Source organism: Balaenoptera ricei, chromosome 2 (assembly GCF_028023285.1).
Source record: "Balaenoptera ricei isolate mBalRic1 chromosome 2, mBalRic1.hap2, whole genome shotgun sequence".
Lineage (NCBI taxonomy): Eukaryota > Metazoa > Chordata > Mammalia > Artiodactyla > Balaenopteridae > Balaenoptera > Balaenoptera ricei.
Genome location: NC_082640.1, coordinates 157,496,700 through 157,523,668, shown reverse-complemented (window position 1 = coordinate 157,523,668; position 26,969 = coordinate 157,496,700). Strand labels below are relative to the sequence as shown.

Genomic DNA, 26,969 nt, shown 5'->3' with positions numbered 1-26,969 from the left:
TAATGGTTGATTCAGCTCCCTAGGGACACAGGAGTTAAGTTACTCACCAGGTGGATTTCACCCATTATCTCAACCACCTTTCCCAAGAGAACTGATGTCACTTCATCTGTTCGGAGAAAAAAACAAAAGCCAAGTGGAGTTTACTCTCCTAGCCAATCATATCCACACTGAGCTATAGAAATCAAGCCAAAATTAGAATCTACATTTCCTGATCCCTTCCTTCCAGGTAATGTCTTGCTTATTAAGAGTAATTAAAAACAGAGCTTTGGCAAACCAAAGAAGATCAAAACCCTAGGATCAAAACAGCAGCAGCCTTTCTGGTGTCCCTTTGACTTCAACCTCCACGAAGGTTGCTCACCATCTTGAATCAACCAGGAACTCTCCCACTTTGCAAGAAATAGGCTGACTCAAAGAGTAAACATCCCACTGATAGTAAAGGCCATATTCTCCCACGCTAACTTCAGACTAGAGAAAACTAAGAGAGTAAACACCTACATTTATAATGCTGTCATTATTATTTTTTTTTTACAACTGAATTTGAAATGCAGGCTATTATGAAGAGTCTCTTGACTACAGTTCAAGGGAAACAGAACATCCTAATGCAAAAACATTTTCAGCTTTCCCAAATTCCACTTCAGCCAATTTCAGAAAGTCCCCTATTTCAACTTGAAAGTTCATGTTATACTTGTCGTTAAATGTCAGGATCTTCAGAATACAGAATTCCAGTGGCTACAGTAGCACAAAGGCCACTTTAAGTGTGTCTCAGAACACAACCAGTCTTACAGGGTTCAATATATCTCTAACCTATACAGATGAAGCATGACAACTGATTAATCAAGTGTTTAACCAGAAGCTGAAAAGCATAACTGATATATAAAATCCTAAAACCCAGAATACAGCTACACATACATTCAGTAGATCACTCAGCAGTAACAGTAACACAGCACCAACTGTGGACCAGGCCCTGGGGCTATGGCAACCAGCAAGACACGTCCACTGCCCTCAATGAGCTCAATGACTAATGAATGATGACATATAGGCAGAAGTTACAACTGGATACACAGTATAATCATAATTACTATCATTTACTGAGAGCTTAGTACCTGCTTAGAATTGTACATATTTTTGTTTAAGATCCTAAGTTACCTTATGACATAAGTGTTACAACCCTTGGGCAAGTTACTTCTCCTGTATGTGCCTCAGTTTCTTCATCTCTGAAAAGAGGGTAATACCTACTCCACAGGATTAAGGTGAGCGCCAATTCACGCAAAGCACTTAGAACACTGCCTGCCACATGGCAACTGATCAGTAAAGGTCAGCTCTTACTATTTTTATAATCATCGGTGTGGTTGGTGTTATTACCACTGGAAAGACAACCAAGAAAAACAAAATAAAAATAAAACAAAGGGAAGAGCACTAAGAGAAAGAAGAATGGCAGCCACCATCTAACAGCCAAAGGGCATTCAACAAGTTCCTTTAGTTTCCTCATCTGTAAAATGGGACGACACCACCTGCTCCATCCTCCTCCTCACAAGACTGTCCTGGAGGCCACACGAAAGCATCTTTAACCACAGAACACAAAGCTAAATATCACACGTTGTCACTGGCCAGAGGGCCTCCACAAACCTTGGAAAACAACGAACTTTCGCAGTGAGCCGTGAGTCAAATAACTGGACGTTAAATGACAATACTAACAACAAAAAAATCAAGAGTATATGTTTTTTTTTTTTAAATCCCACAATAGCTGGATAAAAAGTAAAAAGCACAGTAAACTGTCTGCTACCTAGTGACACCAAATATCATACCTGGAGCCTTGCACTGCAGAATAATCGGAACTTTGAGGGAAGTACCTGACATCATTTTAAAGGCAACCACGAAGTGCTAAAAAAAACAAAACAAACAAACACCCAACTGTATCAAGGTACCACAGGCTCGTTTTGGGCACAACAAGCAAACAGAGTATAGCAGATCTAAACTGCATTTTATTTCAACTCTGAACATTGGAACAAAGCAATTTTCAAGCATTACTTTTTATTATAAATAAATGTTTTACAAAGTTTCCTTTCACCTATGATACTAATGTAAAAGTTAATAGAAGGTAAAGTTTCTAATTCAGGCTTCTACAACTTCAAACGCACAAACACAAAAGCTTCTGGCACTATTTTCATCTTGTGGTCAGTGTTGTGAGATCACAGATACCAAACAGACAACTCCTGTCCTGTGAAGTTTTCTGAATAGATGCCATCCCTCTTTATCTGAAGGATCAACTCATTAACAGGCAATGTACTTTCAAATACAGTTTGCATATTTTAATAATTTTAGAAAATATTAATATTAGAAACATAAATGAGGTTTTCTTTTTGTCCCTTTTTATTTTCCAAACGAGCTAAAATTAGCATCTATTTCCTACCTAGTCAGCAAAAAGGAATCCTTTTTAAAATAAATTAAAAGGTATGGAAAAGTATTTGATTTTAATTAAAAACTCTGTTATGTTTACCTAATATCTACAGGATTTATTTTGTTTGATACAACAACTACAATAACAGGGAAGGAAAATGTATTTTGCAACAGCAATTCAGTTAAGAAATATTTGTCATCCAACTGTTAATGATCAACAGATGTTGAAGATTTTTACACCAATCCGAGTGTTTTACATTTAAGTAAGAGATAATTATGCTAAGCAATATTAATATCAAATTCATATCTCCATATAGCACATATGCATTTAAATAGTTAACCACCAGTACAATCAATCAGAGAGAGACTCTGGCTAATAACTTCTCTCATCTCAAGACAACAGGAGATAGAGGAAAACTGCTTACATTCCTTAAGACATGGGGTAGACACTCCATCAAATATTCCCCAAATATGGGGTAGACATCAACAAAGGGGAAAAAAATTGTACCTTGATTCTAATCCAAGACTCTCATCAAGCCCTCAGACAACAGAGAACCCTCTACACATCAGGGAACATGGAGATCACACTTTTCGGAGAACAGAGTTTCTCTAATTTACCTTCTCTCCACTTGTTCAGACTTCAGAAGTCAATATACTCGTATTTTCAGCTTGCTAAATGGATTTTCTTTCTAACCTTGGGATAAGGAAAAACTGTCAATGAAGCAATTAGATTGTACGCTGTCTTCCACTAATTGCAATTATGAACAAGTTTTCTCTCCCCAGCTAGAATATAAGCCCTTTTTAAAAGTTCATATCATAAATATGTTAAACTTGGTGTCTGCTAGCTTTCACTCAGCCTTATAACTCTGGACACCAACAGGCCCTGGCTAGGGTAGAGATGCCCCCACGTTTAGGGCACCTCTGGCTGTTATGGGCACAGAACAAGTGCCAGTAGCTCCCCATTCCAGGCTGTAGTGGTGAGGACCACATCATCAATTTAAATCTCCCAAAGCCTCCAGTTATCATTCACGATTCCTTCACATAATACAAAAACTACAACTCGACAGCGTGTCACGGTAAAGTCTAAAGGGTCCAACCCTGTTCTCTTGGTGCAAACAAAGGAGTGAGCAGCACACACCGCCTGGTCCTGGCTCAGTGGGGCCTAATGTCAACATCATTCTCCAGGAACCAAAGGAAAAGAGGTCACTCTTGTTTCTCACAGTTCTGCTAAGTACATGAACTATTTTCAAAAAAATAAATCACATCTCCTGATCTTCCAGGGTGAGCAAAAGAAATACTAACTGGGGAACTGTGAGTGGGAAACAGTATCAGGCATTGAAAAAGTCTGATGCATATTCATTCCCTGTCCTAAGAATCATGAAATCAGGAGAGTCTGGGAATTTTTTAAACTTCTGTCTTCTGAAGTTGCTCTGATTTCAGGACATTCTCCTATAACCCCAAGGAAAAGTACTGAATGGCATACTTTCATTTTTTTCAGAATGAATGCTAATTTGATTGGGAATTTTATACTGGTCCCCTTGAAGTGAATGAAGTCTTTTTTTGTGTCCACAGAGAGATGGGAAGGGCTGTAGCTCTACATTATTTGTAAAGGCTCTGGGTACCTAAGAGGTAGTCATGGGTATTACTTTCTGGGACATGAATTGCCTGGCTCTGTCCCTAATGCACCTGGCTAAGTATACACAGAAGCTAGACCCCTGGCTCAGAGTACATGAACGCAAAAACATGAAACGTTCTAACAACACTGACATCTAACCTTCAAAAAATGTCTTGTTTTGTTGTGTTTTAATGACCATAGTAGGATTTGCCTGTACAGAAACTGTTAGCCAAAGAAAAACATTTCCAAGATTGTCTGGATTTCACGTTACTTACCTCCTATGGGTCCAAGAGATAAAAACTGTAACTCTAGGCTGTTCTTTTTTTTTTTTTTTTTTTAATTTATTTATTTTTGGCTGCGTTGGGTCTTCGTTTCTGTGTGAGGGCTTTCTCCAGTTGCGGCAAGCGGGGGCCACTCTTCATGGCGGTGCGCGGGCCTCTCACTATCACGGCCTCTCTTGTTGCGGAGCACAGGCTCCAGATGCGCAGGCTCAGTAGTTGTGGCTCACGGGCCCAGTCGCTCCGCGGCATGTGGGATCTTCCCAGACCAGGGCTCGAACCCGTGTCCCCTGCATTGGCAGGCGGATTCTCAACCACTGCGCCACCAGGGAAGCCCTCTAGGCTGTTCTTGCTCCTCCCACCTAGGCAGATGCCAAAGGACTCCATGGAGCTTATGAAGAAAGGGGTCCCTGTGCAAGTACTTTTCAGCATCAGGAGGACGACAGTGGGTCTCTGATGGGAGAGGGTGGCACCACTTCATGGGCGCTGTTCCTATGGACTTCCTTTCTTTCTAAGAAAAGGGTCGTTGCAACTATGGCTACAGATATATACAAACACCATTCAAGATTCTGAGTTTACTTCGGTCTGAAAAGTCTAAATTCTACTTAGTAGAAATTATTCTGCTTCACCTGCTTAGCATAACAAGATTGTAACCATCAAGAAAAATCATTTGTTAAAAAAAAAAAAAGAAAAGAAAAGAAAAATCATTTGGTCACGACAGAAAATGTCCAGGAAGGAATTCTGCAAGCATATTTGTTGGTTTTCCAAAGGTTCTGTTGCATAAATCATCTCAAGTACATTTAATATCTGCAACACCCTCTGCTTCAATGTGATAAGCAGCTTCCGTGTGAAAACCCGTTTCATTTTTACCCTTTCAAAAGCCCATCAGGAGGATTATAAGGAACTACAACAAGTATTAAAAGGTAAAATTCTCTATCAATGGTTAAATTTAACCAGATTTCAAAACCAATATATTGATTAGTCTAAAAGATTATTTCCTTATGAAAAATACTAAAAACAACAGACAGGACCCAGAATACTACTGAGATCTTACGTTTAATACATCAGTTAACCCCCTCACACTAGATACTGGGCCACAAAATTATAAAATGGAATTATGAAAGGCTACATATTTTCAGAGACAGAATGACACTGTGAAATTTCTTATAGTATAAAAATCAAATCTCAAGACTTTTTGAACTCCAGAGCTGTAAGTACAAAATTTATCTCCCCACCTGCTACTGTAAACTGGCTCCCAGATGAATGAGGTCCAGAAGTTTCCAAAGAATATTGCAATAATCCCCTCAATGTGCAAACTGCCACATTACGATGATACATTATCTTGAAGAAAATGTCAAAAGTCAGAAACAGGCTCTCTTAGGATGACCAAATCCTCAAGTAACTACATTTCCCTCATATCTTGCTTTCACTGCTCTATCAGAAAAACAAACATATTTAATATTTATACACATTTATTTCAACTTTCTCATTATTAAATGTTAACAAAGTTAACACTTTTTCATAATTAATTACTAGAATTACAAAAATAAATTCCAAGTTGCCAGAGCCAAAAAAAAATCCCATTACTGTTCCATGGGATTTGGCAAACCTTCTTGCATTTCCATCTATACTCTGGGCTTTGAGTCAAGTCAATGAAATCTTGGCTAGAAAGGAGATATCTTAATTTAGGGTAGTGACCCTTTCTAAAGAGAATGGAAGAGAACGCCAATACTAAATATTCTATGTTTTTTAAATTAGCCTAAAAGATTTTACATTTTTAGTAACTTCAATTCTATTTGGTTATTTTATCTAAAAAGAACTGTAAAGTGTTATTCGCATTTTGAAGCAACATATCAAAAGAGCATTTAAAAATCTTTATCACTAGCAAACCCTGTAGAACCCAAGAGAAAGGGGTCTTAAATAAAAAGTTAACTAGTTTTCCCATCAACTGCAATAGTTACTCCTTAGGAACAACTGCCCAAGATTCATCCAACATTCATTCAACAGGCACTGATTTAGGACTTAACTCTCTCTCACACACTATATCTACTCAGTCATGGAGGGACAATGACGAACAAAACAAAGTACCTGATTGGAGGAATCTCACAGACTGCACCCTTCTGTGCCACCACCTCTAGGTTCAATGAAAAAATGTGCTTCACAACCAGTCTTAGGTAGTTTTGAACAACTTTTCTCCTGACACTAACACTAAAAAATGAGAAAATGTTTACTAAGAAGTATAAAAGTATAACCTCTCCAAACAGCAGTATGATGGCTCTATCTTTATAAATAATCTAGCTGGCTAAAGGTTTAACCAGGGACTTCCCTGGTGGCGCAGTGGTTAAGAATCCACTAGCCAATGCAGGGGACATGGGTTTAATCCCTGGTCCAGAAGATCCCACATGCCACGGAGCAACTAAGCCCGTGCGCCACAACTACCAAAGCCCACCCGCCCTAGAGCCCGCGTGCTGCAACTACTGAAGCCCGTGTGCCTAGAGCCCATGATCCGCAACAAGAGAAGACACTGCAATGAGAAGCCCGCGCACCGCAACAAAGAGTAGCCTCAGCTCGTCGCAACTAGAGAAAGCCCACGTGCAGCAACGAAGACCTAACGTGGCCAAAAATAAATAAATTAAAATAAATAGGAAAAAAAAAAAAAAAAAGGTTTAACCAGAACCCTTTCGGAACTTCTGGGCAATAATACGAGCACAGCGGCCACCAGAGGTCTGGCTGGAACTGACTCTTTTCTGGAACTAGGAAAGCCAGCCCAGGGAAAGCCATACAGGGGTCCCATTTAAATGCTTGGCCAGCCTTCCACCCCGTGGGAAAGACTCCGTATGCAAGACTTTGGATCTGAAACAGACCCATAAACAACCTTCACCTGCAGCAGACTTAGTGGGTATATATGTAAAGTCAGTCACAGAAACACCACTATTTCAAATAGATTTATGATAATACCATGTTTACGGTCATCTCATAGCCATGAACCCACGAAGCTGACAAGATTCTGAAAACTTATACAATCAGAATCAGAGCCCATAAAACAAACAACTAGGTTTCACAATCTTTCCTAGACAGTTAACCTTACATTCTTTTCCTACTGAATCTTAACTTTCCTTAGCTCTATCTTTTAAAGAATTTAGAAAAAATTTTATTTCATTCAAAGATATAGTTAAAGATAAAATTCAAATTCAGTGTGAAAAAGAAATCATATCTCTCACCTCTGGGGCAGCCACCTTCACCTGCTCCAAATTCATCAATGGTTTCTCAATACCTACATAAATAGAGTCCAAATTCTTTATCTAGGGATTCCAAGTCCTAGACAAGTCGGTTCCAAGCTAATTTTCCAACTTATTCCCCTCTATACCTCTTCACACAGCCATCGCTCCAGGCAAACTGAACTATTCTCTTACTAAACACACTCTGCACTTTACCTTTCACCATGCTTTTTCTCATATATTCCATCTGCATTAAGGGCCCATTGATACTTGTCTGTAATTGCAAATTGCATCCACCCTGCTATGCCTAGTTGAAGGGCGGCCTCTTCTTTGAGCCTCTGTTAGCCCCTCCGCTGAATTTCCACAGGTGGGCTCTCTATGTGGACAGATATGTGCTTTGGAAAGCAAACATCATTGAAATCTCAACTCTGCCATGTACAAGTCAGGCCTCGAGCAAGGTACCTGCCTCACTAACCTCAATCTGAACAACAAGGGGCCATAATAACTACTCTGCAAGGTATGGGGTTCTGAGCAACATCCGCTGCAATGGGTTTAAATCTCAATGCTAACAAATGGGGATGCTCTGACCTCGGGAAAGGAACGGACACACCACGAGCCTCAGCTTTCTCACTGGTCAATGGGGAGGTGCTACACGAATTTCACAGCAGAATGACAAATGTACGGGAGTCACTGCGCAACCCTGCCTCCCACGCCCTGGGCCCCTGAGTCCCCACATCCCTTCCTCAGGATTAGCGGCCCTTCCTCTCTCCAGGCTCCCACCGCACCTGCGCTCCCCTCTGTCACAGTATTACCTGTCTCCTCCAACAGACGCTCCCCTCCCATGGCAGCTTTATGGCCTGAGCCTAGACGGCCTAGTATTTTTAGTATGAAGTGCTTCATCGGTATAAATCAAAGCACACAAATAAAAAAATCAAGGCGTTGAGAGATACCGAGGCTGAGAAAAAAGGACAACACCTGTTGAAATGCTGCTTGTTCTTTAAGCTCCAGTTCAAATCGTAATAGCTGCGACTTCCCGAATTCCTGCAGGTGGAGTACAGCCCTGGCCCTCGACTGCTACCTCCTTTATGATGGCTTCTGTACTTTCCCAAGGAAGGTGCTTAACTTTGGACGCACACCCACTCCATCAATTCACTTCTCGTACAACTCCCCACACCCTTCCCTGCACTTGAATTTTTCCCATCATCTTATCTCCCCGATCAAAAGCTTGAGGGGGGGGGGCCTTCCCTGGTGGCTCAGTGGTTAAGAATCTGCCTGCCAATGCAGGGGACACAGGTTCAAGTCCTGGTACAGGAAGATCCCACATGCTGCGGAGCAACTAAGCCCATGTGCCACAACTACTGAGCCTGCACGCCACAACTACTGAGCCCACGTGCCACAACTACTGAGCCTGCATACCTAGAGCCCGTGCTCTGCAACAAGAGAAGCCACTGCAATGAGCAGCCCGCACACCGCAACGAAGAGTAGGCCCCACTTGCCGCAACTAGAGAAAGCCCGCGCACAGCAACGAAGACCCAACACAGCCAAAAATTTAAAAAAATAAATAAATTTATTAAAAAAAAAAAAAAAAGCTTGAGGAGGGCAAGGCTTGTGTGTGACTGGCCTTTCTTTCCAGTCCCTCCTCCGCTCCAAAGAACAGGAATTGAACCAACTAAACGGGAGTGTCAAAGCCACTAGAAATATATCATCCAAATCACGAGGTAATTCAACATCACATGGTTGCTCTGCCAGGTGATTCCTCACCTCTAAGATGCCAAAGTCAAGGTTTGAAGAGGCCTAGACCTCTTTCTTATCTTTCGGGAAGGAATTCAACAAAATCTCCTAAAATCAAAAGAAAAAATCTTCCCTGAATAAGGTTTTCATTGGTGGTAAAAGAATCAGAAACAACAGAAAACGGTGAACTGAAACCCAAAATGTCAGGGGAAACAACTCTGTCCTTTCGAACTTTATAATGTGCCCCCCGCCCCGATACTTGAACATTCTTCTCTCCTCAAGCCAAATACTTTTCTTAGAAAAATAAATCAATGCTTTACATTCCATATTCATGAGTAATTACAAAAACAAACTAGCATACACTCTGGTAGAGCCTTTTTAAAGTTATTGATTAATCAAATTAATGAAAGCTGACATACATTCTGAACTCACTATTTTCCAATGTGGATATCACCTCAATAAAACATCTGTTTTCTATCTCCAACATTTCAGAAACAGCAAACCTATAACAAAAACACAATGCTCCCCATCCCACCCCCTTTTTTAGTGAGGGGTGGTGGCAGTAAAGAAGAGGAAGAGGTTGTGATTCCAGAATTAAATATTGACTTTCCCCTCTCCTTGTGTGGAGCACATTCCTTGACAGTGTAAAAAGAAACAGAAGCTTCCATTTAATTCTGAGTTCACTGAAGCCCGAGGAGCTAATTGCTAAAACAGAAACTCATCGGAAACCAGCAGTCCTTTGTGTAGCCCTCTTCTCTGTGCACAGTCTGCCTGGGAGAGCCCCGCTCAACCACTCCCTGGGACATCAGGGACGACGAGCTATTGGAAATGTCCTCCCCAAGCTAAATGCAAGTGAGTTGAAAGAACAGCAGGGAAGCCAGAGGGGGAAAAACCCTGCTCTCTTGGGATTTTTGGATCAATTCCAAGAACTTTCCATCTCCCACTGCCAGCAGCACCCATCAATTCCCACAGTAACCAGCCCACAGCTTTCCAACTGGTCCAAAAGGGAGGCACGCATGAAGCGCTTGAGAGCATGACCCAATCCAATCACTGCTGAGTGGCTTAAACATTCCAATTCTACCTCCTTGCTTCCCTTAATCCCCAGGTTACCAGCCGGTTCTCTCCTTTCTCCCTTCGACTTGATGCTAAGATAATGAAGGGGACTCTTTTTTTCTAGGACTCTGCACAAAACCATATTCCGTGTTCCGACGTGATCCTGATTCAAGTCTATCTGGTACTAGAGCAATCGTGTCCCCCCAGCCACGCTGTGCATGAATGTTTGCTTAATGAAGGACTCCTCTGGTATAGAAATAAAGATTTCAAAGATTCAGGGGTACAGATTTGAGATCCAGGATAGGGTGAAGAAGCTGCATTCCCAAAAGGAATGAAGAGCAGAAAAAAGGGAGCTGAAGTGGATGGAGATGACCTTGTTCTTGTGAAGAAGAGGATTCCTTATGCTGACTCAGCAGGACGGGGAACAGGAGGAGGAGGCCCACAAAGGCTGAGAGCATTTCCGTCCCCAACACATGTCAAGGGCCCTGCAGTCAGCAACAGTGCCTCATGATGGTGATTTTCAACACAGAAAGGGGCATTGATCAATTCTAACATGTTCATCTCAAGAATTACTATGTTGCAGATTTTTTAAATTAATAAGTAAGGTGGAGAATCAAATTAAAAGTGCTCTCAGCATGGGCTATGAACCAGTCCTGAAAGATTTCACATTGTCAACAGAATTTAATGACTAAAAGGGAAAGAAATAATGAGGGTGACAGGAGGTGCTGCAAAAAGTAGTACTTGTCATGGCCCCTGGAGTCTATACCTCACTGATAAGATGCACTTGTTTTCCTTAGGGGAGACGCTGAGTAATGCAGCTGTGGGGTTCTAACGTATGCACGCATATATTTTAAATTTTAATAGACACTCCCCAATTACTCTCTAGCGAGGATCCCACAGCAGTATGGATGAGTTCTTTAAACATTTACCTACTATTTGCATGACACTGTGCTAATTACAGAATGTAAAGTAATAAAAAAAAAAGACCTTTAAACATGACTCATCATCACAAAGACTGTAGGGGAAATGGAAGGAAATACATGAAAACAGTAGTTTGTCCTGATAAGAAGGTAAGATTATGGGTAAGTACCCTTTATATTATCAGTAATAAATCTTTTTAAAATAAGCTTTAACAAAAGGCAGAATGGGACTACATCAAACAAGCTTCTGCACAGTAAAGGAAACTACAAACAAAACAAAAAGGCACCCTACTGAATGGGAGAGGATATCTGCAAAGAATATATCCGATAAGGGGCTAATATCAAAAATATACAAAGAACTCATACAACTCAACATGAAAAAAACAGACAACACAATTAAAAAGTGGGCAGAGGATCTGAATAGACATTTTTTCCAAAGAAGACATACAGATGGCCAACAGACACATGAAAAAATACTAAACATCACTAATCATCACGGAAATGAAAATCAAAACCACAATGAGATATCACCTCACACCTATTAGAATGGCTATCAACAAAAAGACAAATAACAAGTGTTGGCGAGAATGTGGAGAAAAGGGAACCCTTGTGCACTGTTGGTAGGATTGTAAATTGGTGCAGCCACTATGGAAAAACAGTATGGAGGTTCCTCAAAAAAACTGAAACTAGAACTACCATATGATCCAGCAATTCCACATTTGGGTATTTACTTGAAGAAAATAAAAACACTAGTTCAAAAAGATATATACACCTCTATGTTCACTGCAACATTATTTACAATAGCCAAGATATGGAAGCAACCAAACTGCCCATTAGTACATGAATGGATAAAGAAGATTTAGAATATATATATATGTGTGTGTGTGTATACATATATATGCAGAGAGAGAGAATATATATCAGCCATAAAAATAAAATATTGCCATTTGCAACAATATGGATGGACCTTGAGGGCATTATGCTAAGTGAAATAAGTCACAGAGAAAGAAAAATAACACATGATCTCACTTATATGTGGAATCTAAAACAAAAACAAAACAAACCAAGCTCATAGATAGAGAACAGACTGGCGGTTGCCAGAGGCAGAGGGTAACGGGTGGGTGATATGGGTGAAGGGGGTCAAAAGGTAAAAAGTTCCATTTATAAAATAAATAGGTCAGGGGGATATAATGTACAGCATGGCAACTATAGTTAATAATACTGCATTACACATCTGAAAGTTGCTAAGAGAGTAGATCTTAAAAGTTCTCATCACAAGAGAAAAAAAGTTTGTAACTATCCTTATGTATGGTGACAGGTATTAACAACACATATTGTGGTGATCATTGTGCAATGTATGTAAATGTCCAATCATTATGTTGTACACCTGAAACTAATATAATGTTATATGTCAATTACACTGCACCTGAAAAAATGCAGAAGTTGAGAAATATTTGAGCTATACCAAACAAATTCCTAGAGGATCAATGCTTTTAAAAAAAATCTAAATGAATGTGCCAATTTATCACGAATGGAAGTTCAGAATCTGAGTCTAAAGTTCATATGGGAAAATAAATGAGCAAGAATAGTAAGAGTAATTATGAAAAAGAAGAGTAATAAAGGAAACTAGCTTTAATACTTGACAGATAGTAAGATGTGTTATAAATATACAACAATTTAAAAGTGTGAAACTGGTTCATGAATAGACCATCAAACCAAGGATAAAATAAAAATTCTAAAAATACTTCAGAGAGTTTGATATAGGATAAAACATAACACCTAAAATTGGTGCAGAAAAGATAAATTCCTCAATAAATGGTACAGGCACAACTACACAGCGATATGGAAAAGAAAATGGGATATCAACTCACAATGACAACAAATTACAAATTGATCAAACAATTTAAACATTCAAAAAAAAAGAAACTACAAAAGTACTAGGTGGGCCAAAAGGTTCGTTCGGTTTTTTCCGTAAGATGGCTCTAGTAGCACTTAGCTGTCTTTAACTTCATTCGAAACAATTTTGTTAGATTGTATGCGACAGCTGTCCTATCAGCATGCATTTAAAAAAAGACTTGGGACTTCCCTAGAGGCACAGTGGTTAAGAATCCGCCTGACAATGCAGGGGACACGGGTTCGATCCCTGGTCCGGGAAGATCCCACGTGCTGCGGAGCAACTAAGCCCGTGCACCACAACTACTCAGCCCGCGTGCCACAACTACTGAAGCCCACGCGCTCTAGAGCCTACGTGCCACAGCTACTGAGACCATGTGCTGCAACTACTGAAGCCCGTGCACCTAGAGCCCATGCTCTGCAACAAGAGAAGCCACCACAATGAGAAGCCCGAGCACCACAACGAAGAGTAACCCCTGCTCGCAGCAACCAGAGAAAGCCTGCTCGCAGCAATGAAGACCCAATGCAGCCAAAAAAAAAAAAAAAGGAAAGACTTATCAAATTGCTGAATTTTTGTGGTCATTTTAATATTGAAGATGGAAGGAAAAAAGCAACATTTTTGGCATATTATGCTTTATTATTTCAAGAAAGGTAAAAATGCAACCAAAACACAAAAAAAGATTTGTGCAATGTATGGAGAAGGTGCTATGACTGATCGAACGTGTCAAAAGTGGTTTGCAAAGTTTCGGGCTGGAGATTTCTTGCTGGACAATGCTCCACGGTCAGGTAGACCAGTTGAAGTTGATAGCCATCAACTCGAGACATTAATTGAGAACAATCAATGTTATACCACAAGGGAGATAGCCAACATACTCGAAATATCCAAATCAAGCACTGAAAATCATTTGCATCAGCTTGGTTGTGTGAATCGCTTTGATGTTTGGGTTCCACACAAGTTAAGCGAAAAAAACCTTCTTGACCATATTTCCACATGTGATTCTCTACTGAAACATAATGAAAACATTCTGTTTTTAAAACAAATTGTGACGGCCGATGAAAGTGGATACTGTACAATAATATGGAAAGGAAGAGATTGTGGGGCAAGTGAAATGAACCACCACCAACCACACCAAAGGCTGGTCTTCATCCAGGGAAGGTGATGTTGTGTATATGGTGGGATTGGAAGGGAGTCCTCTATTATATGAGCTCCTTCTGGAAAACCAAATGATTAATTCCGATAAGTACTGCTCCCAATTAGACCCACTGAAAGCAGCGCTCGACGAAAAGCGTCCAGAATTAGTCAACAGAAAACGCATAATCTTCCATCAGGATAACGCAAGACGGCATGTTTCTTTGATGACCAGGCAAAAACTATTACCTTGGCTGGGAAGTTCTGATTCATCTGTCGTACTCACCAGACACTGCACCTTCGGGTTTCCATTTATTTAGGTCTTTACAAAATTCTCTTAATGGAAAAAATTTCAGTTCCCTGGAAGACTGTAAAAAGCACCTGGAACAGTTCTTTGCTCAGAAATATAAAAAGTTTTGGGAAGATGGAATTATGAAGTTGCCTGAAAAATGGCAGAAGGTAGTGGAACAAAAGGGTGAATACATTGTTCAATAAAGTTCTTGGTGAAAATGAAAAATGTGCCTTTTATTTTTACTTAAACACCTGAAGGCACTTTTTGGCCCACCTAATATTAAAAGAAACCAGGAGATATCATTCATCCTCTTTGAGAGTGTAAAACCTTTCTAAGTAGGACATAAAATCCAAAACCCATAAAATAAAAGATCAATAAATTTGATTATCCAAAAGTAACAAATTACACAGGGCAAAAGTTACCATAAATGACAAAATATGAACCCAGGAAAATAAATCAACAGCTCCTATCACAAAGTGCTAACCTCTTATCTCATTAGATAAATGGGCAAAAGATCACAAGAGTCAATTCACAGAAAGAAAAACCGCTCTTAAACACCCAACAGTATGCGCAACCTCATTTATGAGAGAAACGCACAGGAAAGCCACAAGAAGATTCCTTTCTTCAGCTATGAAACGGACAAGGATCAAAGGTTTATTCACACACTACTGACAAGTGGGAAGAGAAAGGCATACATTGCTGGTGGGAGTGTAAATCTGTACAGTGTCTGTGGAGGACAGTTTAACAATACTTATCAAAGATGTGAAGATACATATTCTTGGTGTGGGGGTTTTTAGTGGGAGAAACAATTACCATACCAGAAGAGCATAAATGTATGGCAGATGGTCATGCTTTTTTTTTTTTTTCTAATCTTGGCAGAGTCCCTTTTTAGCTGAATGGCTTTTGCTTCTTTTTTTCTTTTAATTGAAGCATATATTTCACATACAATATTATATTAGTTGCATATGTACAATATAGTCATTCGACACTTGTATATATTGTGAGATGACCCCCACAATGGGTTTAGTTACCATCTGTCACCATACAAAGTTAATACGGTATTATTGACTGCATCCCCATGCTGTACATTACATCCCCATGACTTATTTTATACATAGAAGTTTGTACCTCTTGATCTCCTTCGCCTAATCTACCCAACCCAAATCCCCTCCCCTCTGGCAACTACCAATCTGTTCTCTGTATCTATGAGTCTGGACTTTGTTTTGGTTTTTCTGTTTGTTTTGTTTTTTAGATTCCACATATAAGTGAAACCATGGGGTACTTGTCTTTCTCTGCCTGAATTATTTCACTTAGCACAATGCCCTCCAGGTCCATCCATGGTAGGGCAAATGGCAGCATTTCATCTTTTTTATGGCAAATAGTCCGTTGTGTATCTATACCATATCTTCTTTATCCATTCATCTACAGATGGACACTTTGGTTATTTCCATATCTTAGCTAATGAAAATAATGTTGCAATGAACACAGAGGTGCATACGTATCTTTTCAAATTAGTGTTTTTGCTTTCTTCAGATAGATACCCCTAAGTGGAATTGCTGGATCATACGCTAGTTCTATTTTCAACTTTTTGAGGAACCTCCATACTGTTTTCCACAGTGGCTACACCAGTTTTAGGATACATATTCTTTAACCCAGAAACTCCTCTATATAAACCTGCACACTTAAAAGTTCAAGGACAAGCCATAGAGGCACTGTTAACAATATCAAAAGATCAGAAACAACATAAAGTCCACTATTAAGAGACTGGATAATAAAGTACAATCATAAACTGGAATGAAAGAGTGAAAGCACAGTACAGTATGCTACAATTTGTGTAAAAATAAATTTTAAAAAGTATATATACTAAATGTAATCTGACATTTCTGGATTGGATCCTTGAAGAGAAAAAGGGCATCAGCAGAAAAACTGTGAAATCCGAATAAAATCTACAGTTTAGTTTCACTGCATAACCTTTTGGATTTTACTCTATGGGTATATATTAGCTATTCAAAACATAAGATTTAATTTTAAAAAACCTGATTACTTCCATCGTTCATGGTATTCATATCCTTCCACATACTGCTAACAAGAAACACCAAGGGTACGTGTATTGCTTCAACCTTCTAATATACTTCCATTATTGCACCTAAACACACACCCGCCTCACCCGCTAGGTTTTAGGTACTTAAAGATAGAGGCCATGCCAACTCAGCTCTGTTCTCAAAGAATCTGGAGAACATTTGCCACATGGTAAGAGTTTAACAAATGAGAGCCAAAATTATTATGTTCTGGTCCAATGGTCCAATTTTTGATTAGTAAGAAATTTTGTATTTCAAATAGCCAAACAATTCTTCTAGGGGTTTCCTCTCATCTTTAGTTCACAATGACACGGAAGAGAGAAGCGAGGGGCAGAGATGGGTGAAGTACTTCTCACTGAGGATTTGGGTAGGAACATAGAAGTATTTTAGATAAACGACCCTCCAACCTCACTTCGTAAACATTTTGCTCTGTGCTAGAGCTGCAGGGACTATAAAGACAAGTAAGATGAAGTCCTTATGAGAAGCTAGGCATAATTAACGTCAACACTTGCAAAGGTGACATTGTGCAACTGCCTTGGATTTTCAAAAAGTTTTTCCACAAAGGCCATTAAAATGCTTTTCAAAGAAAAATCACGTATTTAACAATAGAATAAAATGCTAAAACTCCAATTTAGACAAAGTTTTGGTTTTCTATGATGTCTCTTCAGGAAAAAAACTTGTGGGCAGCATGCTTAAGAATGTCCAAAGAGCAGAAGACCTAAATAGACATTTCTCCAAAGAAGACATACAGATGGCCAACAGGCACATGAAAAGATGCTCAACATCACTAATTATTAGAGAAATGCAAGTCAAAACTACAATGAGGTACCACCTCACACCAGTCAGAATGGCCATCATTAAAAAGTCTACAAACAACAAATGGTGGAGAGGGTGTGGAAAAGAGGGAACCCTCTTACACTGCTGATAAGATTTGGCACAGCCACTATGGAAAACAGTATGGAGGTTCCTCAAAAAACTAAAAATAGAGTTGCTATATGATTCAGCAATCCCCTTCTTGGGCATATATCCAGACAAAACTATAATTTGAAAAGATACATGCACCCCTATGTTCATAGCAGCACTATTTACAATAGCCAAGACATAGAAACAACCTAAATATCCATTGACAGATGAATGGATAAAGAAGATGTGATATATATATATATATATATATATATATATATATATGTATATATATACACACACACACAATGGAATATTACTCAGCCATAAAAAGGAACAATATTGGGTCATCTGTAGAGACGTGGATGGACGTAGAGATTGTCATACAGAGTGAAGTTAAGTCAGAAAGAGAAAAACAAGTATCATATTAATGCACATATGTGGAATCTAGAAAAATAGTATAGATGAATTTATTTGCAAAGCAGAAATAGAGACACAGATGTAGAGAACCAACGTATGGACACCAAGGGGGGAAGGGGGAGGTGGGATGAATTAGGAGATTGGGATTGGCATATATACACTATTGATACTATGTATAAAATAGATAACTAATGGAACCTACTGTATAGCTCAGGGAACTCTACTCAATGCTCTGTGGTGACCTGAATGGGAAGGAAATCCAAAAAAAGGAGGGGATATATGTATACGTACAGCTGATTCACTTTGCTGTACAGTAGAAACTAACACAACATTGTAAAGCAACTATACTCCAATAAAAATTAATTAAAAACATATTCAAAATACAAAAGACAAATGACTTAGGAAATATTCTGAGGTCCCTGAATGGGTAAAGAAATACCACTGAATCTGTCGCAAAAGCATTAATAGTGCCGTCCCATTTCCACCAGCTCAGAGCCCTAAGCCCGAGCACCAACACCATAAAGCAATATAACCTGGGGCAAACACTGATCTCTGTGAATACCTATTTTTCATCTACAAAATGTACAGATGACAATTAAGCCTCCTTCCAGATCTATCAGACTTTTTTTCCTTCACACCCCAAATATAAACTAAGATCCTGCAGTCTTTTTACACAGACACACACATCAACACACGCATTTGGTCCCCACATTACTACCCTATTTCCAGAGTGGCCTAACACAAAAACAAAATGATATTTGATTACAAACTGGTGCCATATATAAGCAGTTCTCAAGTGATTGAGAAAATGATTCATCCAACTGTATGTTGAAATGAAATTGAAATGTGTACGCTGTACAGTGAAACATTCACTGAATTGTGCATTTGTTCATGTTTAAGATTATAAAAGCTTCTCACTTGGCTTTCATGTGATCTTCTATGTACTGGTTAGGCCACATATAACTTCTTCTGCAAGCTATCTTTAGGAGTGCATATTGCTACTTGATATTTTTATTTTGTTTACCACTTTTCACAGCACAGAAAAAAGAGGGGAACACTGGGGGAAAGTCACAGGCAAACTCATCCACAGGCAGAGATACATGAATGATCAGTGGAGAGTTTTGTTCTTGTTTATTTAACACAATCCTTAGTTTGAACCTACTGGTTTGAAAGGTGATTCTGTAAAAGGCAGAACAGAGGTCTGTGAGTAGCAGCGAACATGCTAAAAGCATGGTACAGTGCATATTAAGAGCTTATCTCTGTCCATTGAAATTTTCCCTTTCAAAACACAGAAATAACATTGCATTGCTAACAAATGTGGTTTTCTTCTAAAGTAGTTCTTTTCCCCTAAATAACCAGCATTTTATGGTATAGGTCCTTTCTAAATAATATAGGGAGAGAGAAGAGTTTTCCAAGAAACATACAAATGAGTTCAAATGTCCACAGTGAAAAGACACATCTGAGGGGATGAGAATATGAAATAATATCCATCTGCCGGATTAGCCAGAACAGCCTCCCTGAGGAAAGGAACTTGAACATGTTTCAAAGGAGAGAAAGGTGACTGACAGGTAGAGAGAAGAAAAGGAAACGCCAGGCAAGGAGAAGGATGCACACAGAAGCTACCACTGTGCTTTCTCAAGAAGCAGAGATGCAATGTGACGCAATGTGTGGCAGAGATTTATTTTAGTTATTAAGACAAACCAAAAGTGGAGAATACATGTCACTTCACGCTCTGAACCTCGGTTTCCTCGTCTGTTACAGGGGAAGGGTGGCCCACAAGACTTGGACAGCTCGCTTCCTGGGAGGCACCACACAGGCAATGAACACCTTACAACCCTGCGAGGTGCATGGCTTGGGAGCCCATTGACAGATGAAAACAGCGAGGCTCAGCATCCCGATGAGGCCTCCAGGTAGAAGATTTTAGATGTTAAAAAGAAAATGCACGAGGACTTCCCTGGTGGCGCAGTGGTTAAGAATCCGCCTGCCAATGCAGGGGACACAGGTTCAATCCCTGGTCCAGGAAGATCCCACATGCCGCAGAGCAGCTAAGCCTGTGCGCCACAACTACTGAGCCTGCGCTCTAGAGCCCGCGAGCCACAACTACTGAGCCCATGCACCGCAATTACTGAAGCCTGTGTGCTCTAGGGCCCACGTTCTGCAACTACTGAGCCCGGGGGCCGCAACTACTGAAGCCCGCGTGCCTGGAGCCCGTGCTCTGCAGCAAGAGAAGCCACCGCAACGAGAAGCCCGCCCACCGCAACGAAGAGTAGCCTCCGCTCACTGCAACTAGAGAAAGCCTGCGCGCAGCAAAGAAGACCCAATGCAGCCAAAAAATTAAAAAAAAAAAAAAAAAATGCACGATAACTACTGTGGAGAAAGAAGGGGCATCATATTAAGACTGACTTCAAAAATCCGAGCTCCTGAACATAATAATCAACCGATAAAATAATGGTTATATTCTTTTCTTAAGAGAGCAAAGGAATAAGGAACTGTATCTGTCTTCCCTGTCATGCTAGACAAAGGAAAGCAAAGGGGTATAGACCATCCTTTATTTGAAGAGTGTCCTCTAAGAAGTCCTTTAAGGGAAACCAAAGGACAAAGCATGGTATGTCTTCCTGTGACAGCAGTGGCTCTCATTTAATTATGTATTCCCTCTGCCTGCGGTGTCCATAATGAGGTAGGTGTTACACTGAACGTTCAGCACATTCCTTAGCCTTTAGAACAGAGGTGAGCAGTTAACTGAAGGGGCCTTCCGTCCTCAGAAGCACAGAAGACAGCCCTCACACCCAGCTTTACCGCCAATGCACAGATTCTAAAACAAGCTGTTATTTCTATACAAAAGCTCAACAGCAATTATGACAATGTACTTGTCATTATTTAATTGCAGAATTCCATACATATGAATAAATTCACATCTGGTAGCAAAATAGAGCCCAATAAATAAAACTAGCCTTAAAAAAAAAAAATTCATAGCCAAATATTATGTTAATGAGGTCTACTTATTTGTAAATAAGTCAGTTCTTCAAATTTAGCCCCAGCTCCATCCCATTTCTCTAGATAAATATGTGGAATTAAAGAACACTTCTATATATTAAATTCTCTCTGTTGATGGGAGTCACTCTGGTAAAACAATTTGGGAGTATCTATTACAATATCCCATGACCTGACAACCGCCTAGAGAAACACATGCCCACGTACACAGAACCAAGGACAAGGATATTCTTTGCAGCTTTCTTTGTAATTGGAAGCTATCGGAAACAACCTAGAAGATCAGCAATAGGAAAATGGCAGAAAAACTATGGTATATTCCCATGACTAGTCTACATAACATTAGGCAGCAGTTAAAAAGAATGAACTAGATTTATATCAACTAGCATGGACAGACCTCCAAACCATGTTCCTGAATGACAAAAAAAATAGTGATATTCAATACACCACCAATTACGTGAAGTTTTAAACACAAAATACAACACGTTTATATTATAAATACCAAATCAACAAAGTGTTTGCCTCTGGAGAACAGGGGAACCAGCAAGAGGAGACAGGGAGTAAATCTTATAAACTCATTTATTACTTTTATTAAAAAATTAATTTAAAAAAACACCTTGCAAGGATGTTACTGGGTTATCAAATGACAGGATTACAGAATAAGGTGAAATACAGATATCCCTGCAACCACTGCTAAATTAAAATCTAATCAAATGTAAAAGAAGACAAACTACCAGGAGCAACCAGAACATCACAAATGAAGCTGGGGTTTTATCTGATGAAGAACAAAAGACTGTCGACTTAAATGGCCACATGAAGCTTCAAGCTGGTATAACGAATTATTATTGGCGGGAGCTTGCACACATATTCTTTTTTCCAGGCTAAAAACTTGACAGCAACTGAAAGAGGACCTAATATAGAAACGTCAAGATTATGTTAACATCACTAAATTAAAACAGTTAACGTTCCCTTTAACCACTAAGAATCCTTTCCCACCAGTGGCCAATGTTTATGGGAGAATGCAAACAACTTTTTAATAAAGGTCAGCTTACAGTAACAATAACAAGGAGGGTTCCCTTCTTGCAGGGACTCTCCAGAAAAATCAGGGCCTTGCATGGGCACCATTTACCTCCTCAGCGAGGAGTGAACCATCATCAGCCAGGCTCTCATTTATACACCCATCCATAGCTCCATTCTTCAGGGAAAATAAAATGGCTCTCGATTCAGGCAACTGCATTGCCAATACTATGTCTATCTGTAAGAAGTCCTAGAGTGAAGAAGGAAGAAAGGAAGGAAGTGAGGGAGGGAGGGAGGAATGGGGCGGGGGGAGGGAAGGAGGGAGGGAGAGAGGGGAAAAATAACCAATTCGTTTTTGTAATACTACATATAATCAATGTAAGATTTACTTTAAATACAAACACATCCTTCTCATTTTTAGTTACTATAATGCCATAAGATTTAACAGAAAAGAAAAACTAATCATAGAAGAGTAAATAATAACAAACTGTCCTCCTTATATCATGTGTTAAAAACATCTTATAAAACAACATGCAAAGTATGATCCCAATTTTGCTTTTAAAACATATACATGGTCACGTAGAAGGACAAAAATGAGAGAAAACTATTAAAATATTAGCAATCCTAAAAAGCAAATGACCCAATTTCTCCTACAATAAATTACATGAAAAAAAGGAGAGAAGGAAAATGTTACAGATTAAGAAAGTCTTGAAAGAGACAAACGCAATGCGTTCATCAGGCTAGGATCCTGATTCCAACAAACTGTAAAATGACAATTTTGAGACAAAGGAAGTGAACATGGACACCAGGACAAACTAGAAGTAAATAATATTAAACAATAATCATTAATTTCATTAAGGGTAATGACATTGTGACTATTTTTGAAGTCATTATCTGTTTAAAATTCTTACTGAAGTATTTTGGTTAAATGGTATAATATCTGGGCTGTGCTTTAAAACTCAAAAAAAATTTTTTTTAAACAATCAAAACAGGAAGAAGATGGATGGAACAAGAAAGGCAAGATGTCTGTACCTGTTGAAGCTAGACTGATGGGAACATGGGGGATTGCTGTGCTATTCTATTTTTGTGCATGTTTGAAAAACCTCACAAATAAAAAGTGAAAATGCTTGTAGGGCTAGTTATCCCTGGGTGGTAGAGACTGGGTGATCTTGTAGGAATTTGGTGATTTTTACTTTGACGTCTGTGCCTTTTAGGAACATCCACATTTTACACAATAAATATGAATTACTTTGGTTGTTTGAAGAAATAAATGTTACTCTTTTAGTGGATGGATGGATGGATGGATGGGTCTTTCAAAGCCCAGTTCCAATGATGCCACCTCCATGGATTTAATTCTCCCTCTACAGACACCTCAATACATTTTACTTGTACTTCCACTAAAGGCCTAATTACATTTGATCACTTAGTATGACAATTTTTAATTATGTCTTATTTCCCCCTTTAGAAAAATAAGGGGCATTTCTTTTTTGTATTTCCATTCCTGTCAACACTAAGCAAAAAGCTCTCTAAATAATTGGAGTTAAATAGTTATATACTTAATTGAATTAACTTTTCCACTAATAAATCCAGGGAAGAAACAAGCGGCAATAGCAGTAGAATATCCTACTGCTTGTAACTACAAAAGCTTTATGGTTAGAACATGCCCAGAGGTCCCTATACCCATCAAATGTTACCTAGACAATTTCTCAAACCATTTATTTTCCAACTGACTGGGGAAAAAAAACATCAGTCAGTAGCAGAAAGGGGTCAGTTACTGAACTGAGTTAGACTTTTTTTTTAATGACTCCTTGAAAAAAAAAAAATCAAAGTCTATTAGTTCTTGAGCAACCATTCATTATTTAGCTACTGAAGACTCCTCCAGAGCACTGATCAGTCCATTTTCATTAAGGAAACCATTACAGGAAGAACACAGAGCTAGCCATGTGCGGAGACAAACAATGGTTTGAGAAACATCCCCTGCTCTGAAAAGGCTGATGTTATCTGGAAGGGCTGTACACCCACAACTCTCATAGACTCACTAGAAACTCTGGCATCTTCTGTGCAGATGTGAACAGTAGCTTTCCTCAAGCCTAGGGTCTTGCTTAAAAGTCATTTCCAGGGACTTCCCTGGTGGCACAGTGGTTAAGAATCTGCCTGCAAATGCAGGGGACATGGGTTCGATCCCTGGTCCGGGAAGATCCCACATGCCACGGAGCAACTAAGCCCATGCATCACAACTACTGAAGCCCACACTCTCTGGGGCCCACGCGCCACAACTACTGAGCCTGCGCTCTAGAGCCCGTGAGCCACAACTACTGAGCCCACGCGCCACAACTACTGAAGCCCGCACACCTAGAGCACATGCTCCGCAACAAGAGAAGCCACCACGATGAGAAGCCTGCGCACCACAACAAAGAGTAGCCCCAGCTCGCTGCAACTAGAGAAAGCCCGTGCACAGCAACGAAGACCCAATGTAGCCAAAAATAAAGAAAGAAAGAAAGAAACAAACAAACATGTCAACTAAAAAAAAAAGTCTTTTCCAAAAAGACACAATAAAGCCCTCCTCCCAGGAGAAGGAGTACCAAGACCCCCAAAACACGGCATACTGGACACTCCTACACATAAGACTTCACCCACCACATGACCCGAATTTTGCTTGCATGATTTTGACGAAAGCCACTCAAATACTAGTGAAGACATTTACAAGTTCCTTTTATGTCTAAAATATTCTTAGGTATTGACAAACATTAAAACAAAGCTCAGGTTTTAAAGCAAAACCCCCACCACTAAGAGTTTCCCAAGGCCTTTGAGAAATACCAGTGTATCATGAAGAACTGGCAGGTGCTAGCTCTCCCCAAGTTTCACCTCTCATTCCATCCTGTGATCTGCTCCCAGAAGCCAGGTGTTCAAAAATGCTTTCACCCACCCAGGTTTTCAAGGCAGGTAGGGGAGGCAGAGCGATGCACAATTCCCACCCTGCCCTCCACCCACACTCAAACACAGTTCATGTTCTTGCTTCTCTATTTTCTGATTCCTTACTTTAGAAGTTCAAATCTACTCCTAACAGCAAATTTTAAATTTATGGGACAGTCAAGAAAGTGGGTAACATGGTATCGTTAGAAAGAATCATATCCATACAAATTCAGGGCCCTCAAAATATGAGCAGGTACTAAGAAACAAGACACTCCTCCAAAGACAACTTAATTCCTATTCCCATGTGTTCTATTTGTCACCAATGAATTTAGAAGAGGCAACGCTCTATTTGATGGGGACAGCTGTACTCTTAGGTTCTGAAGAAGATAAAGGTAAGAATTCGGTGAGAATAAGTTGTTCTCACTGAAAAGAGAAAGGTGATGATAGCATTAGCAAATGTGCAGGGGTCACAGTACAGTTCTACAGTCTGTTAAAATGTTTTTTTTTTTTTAAGAACAAAGAAGTTTTGAATAATAAATAAGCACAATGAAATAATGCTGAAGTGACCCCCAGGCATGCCAAATTCAAGTCAAATTAGTCATGGCCAAAGACAAAAGGAAAACTCTGCAATCATCCCTTTGCTACTCTAAATTTTTAATATTTTCATATTACATTATAGTCAGCTTTTAGTTAATAAAATTTCAACTTGTATTTATCTGAAAAAATCTTAAAAATGATACAAATGAACTTATTTATAAAATGCAAACAGATTCACAGACTTAGAAAACAAACTTATGGTTACCAAAGGGGAAAGGTGCGGGGGAGGGATACCTTGGGAGTTTGGGATTGACATACACACACTACCGTATTTAAAATAGATAACCAACAAGGACCTACTGTATAACACAGGGAACTCAATATTCTGCAATAACCTAAATGGGAAAAGAATTTGAAAAAGAACAGATATATGTATATGTGTAACTGAATCACTTTGCTGTACACCTGAAGCTAACACAACATTGTAAATCAACTATAATATACAGTAAAAGTTTAGAAAAAACAAAATATAAAATTTCAACTATTATTTATCTGAAAAAGTTGCCTCCCTTTTGTACCCTCAGTGCCACTGTGAAACTCTAATTCAGGTTGACCCACAGAATCTAACAAGTCTACTCAAGGTCAACATTTGAGCTTTTTTCTTCTAAGAGTTAATATATTCAAACTCCTGTTATTAGTTAATCTACTGTCTTTGTCACTGGGCTATGTTTAAAGAGGAAACATTGGATATAAACAGCTGTTCTCGCATGTTTTAAGGAAGACATAATTTGTAAGAAAAATGAGAAAAGGGGTAGGGTGCATCAGTGGATAAGAGGGAGTTCTACAGGATGGACAGCCAGGGAGAAAATGTTTTCCAAGCTTCCATTTCTTAACTGATTTGTGAATCTGCTACAGACGTTCTATCATCTGGATGGCCAATGTAAGGCATTAGATTATTAGGTTTCTTGCTACCACTCCATATAACACCAAGAAAAGTCTAGGAGAATGCAATGACACACATATTTTTTCTCTCTTTTTACACTTACTAAATGGTTGGGACTTCCCATAAAACAACAAAAAGGATGTCTTTACTTTTGTGTATTACACCCGCAAGCTATTAGTCTTAAGTAAATGTGACTAGTGTTATTCTTTTTTATTTTATTTTCAAGAAAAAAAAGAAGTGAAGAGCTTTTTAAAATTTCCTCAGTTACTCTCCCATGAAAAGCAGAAGCTTGGAATGCAATAACCAAACTGAAACAAGGGAAAAATTTAAGTAATATCTCACTCACCTATGAGTACCTAATTGTCTATACAAAAATGGGAAAATCCAAAGAAAAATATACTTGAGAAAATTATTCAAATGTCTTAAAGTTAAAGCTAAAGCACATAATTTAGTCAGAGATCATTTTCAATTAATATCACTCTGTTTCTCGTTGGGTGTTTAGAAAGAATATAGCAATTTTTTAAAATTGTTAAGGGAAGGAAAAAAGTATACTTTCTCAGTTCAGTTTTATGTTCTAGAACAACACTACTCAAAACATAAATAAATTAAAAAGTATAAGAATGATGCATTCAATAAGATACACA

At 39.1% G+C, this 26,969-nt stretch overlaps 1 protein-coding gene across 13 annotated transcripts in view; it reads right to left on the bottom strand.

Annotated features, from left to right (window-relative positions):
* SIPA1L1 (signal induced proliferation associated 1 like 1) overlaps window positions 1–26,969 on the bottom strand; it is a 376,514-nt gene that overhangs the window by 260,804 nt on the left and 88,741 nt on the right. Inside the window, exon 4 of one of the 13 annotated variants that reach the window (XM_059914540.1) lies at window positions 22,045–22,182. The exons of the other annotated variants lie outside the window; for them this stretch is intronic. The gene's annotated coding sequence lies outside the window, so the exon portion shown is untranslated. The remainder of the gene's footprint in view (window positions 1–22,044; window positions 22,183–26,969) is intronic. 13 annotated transcript variants of the gene reach the window in all.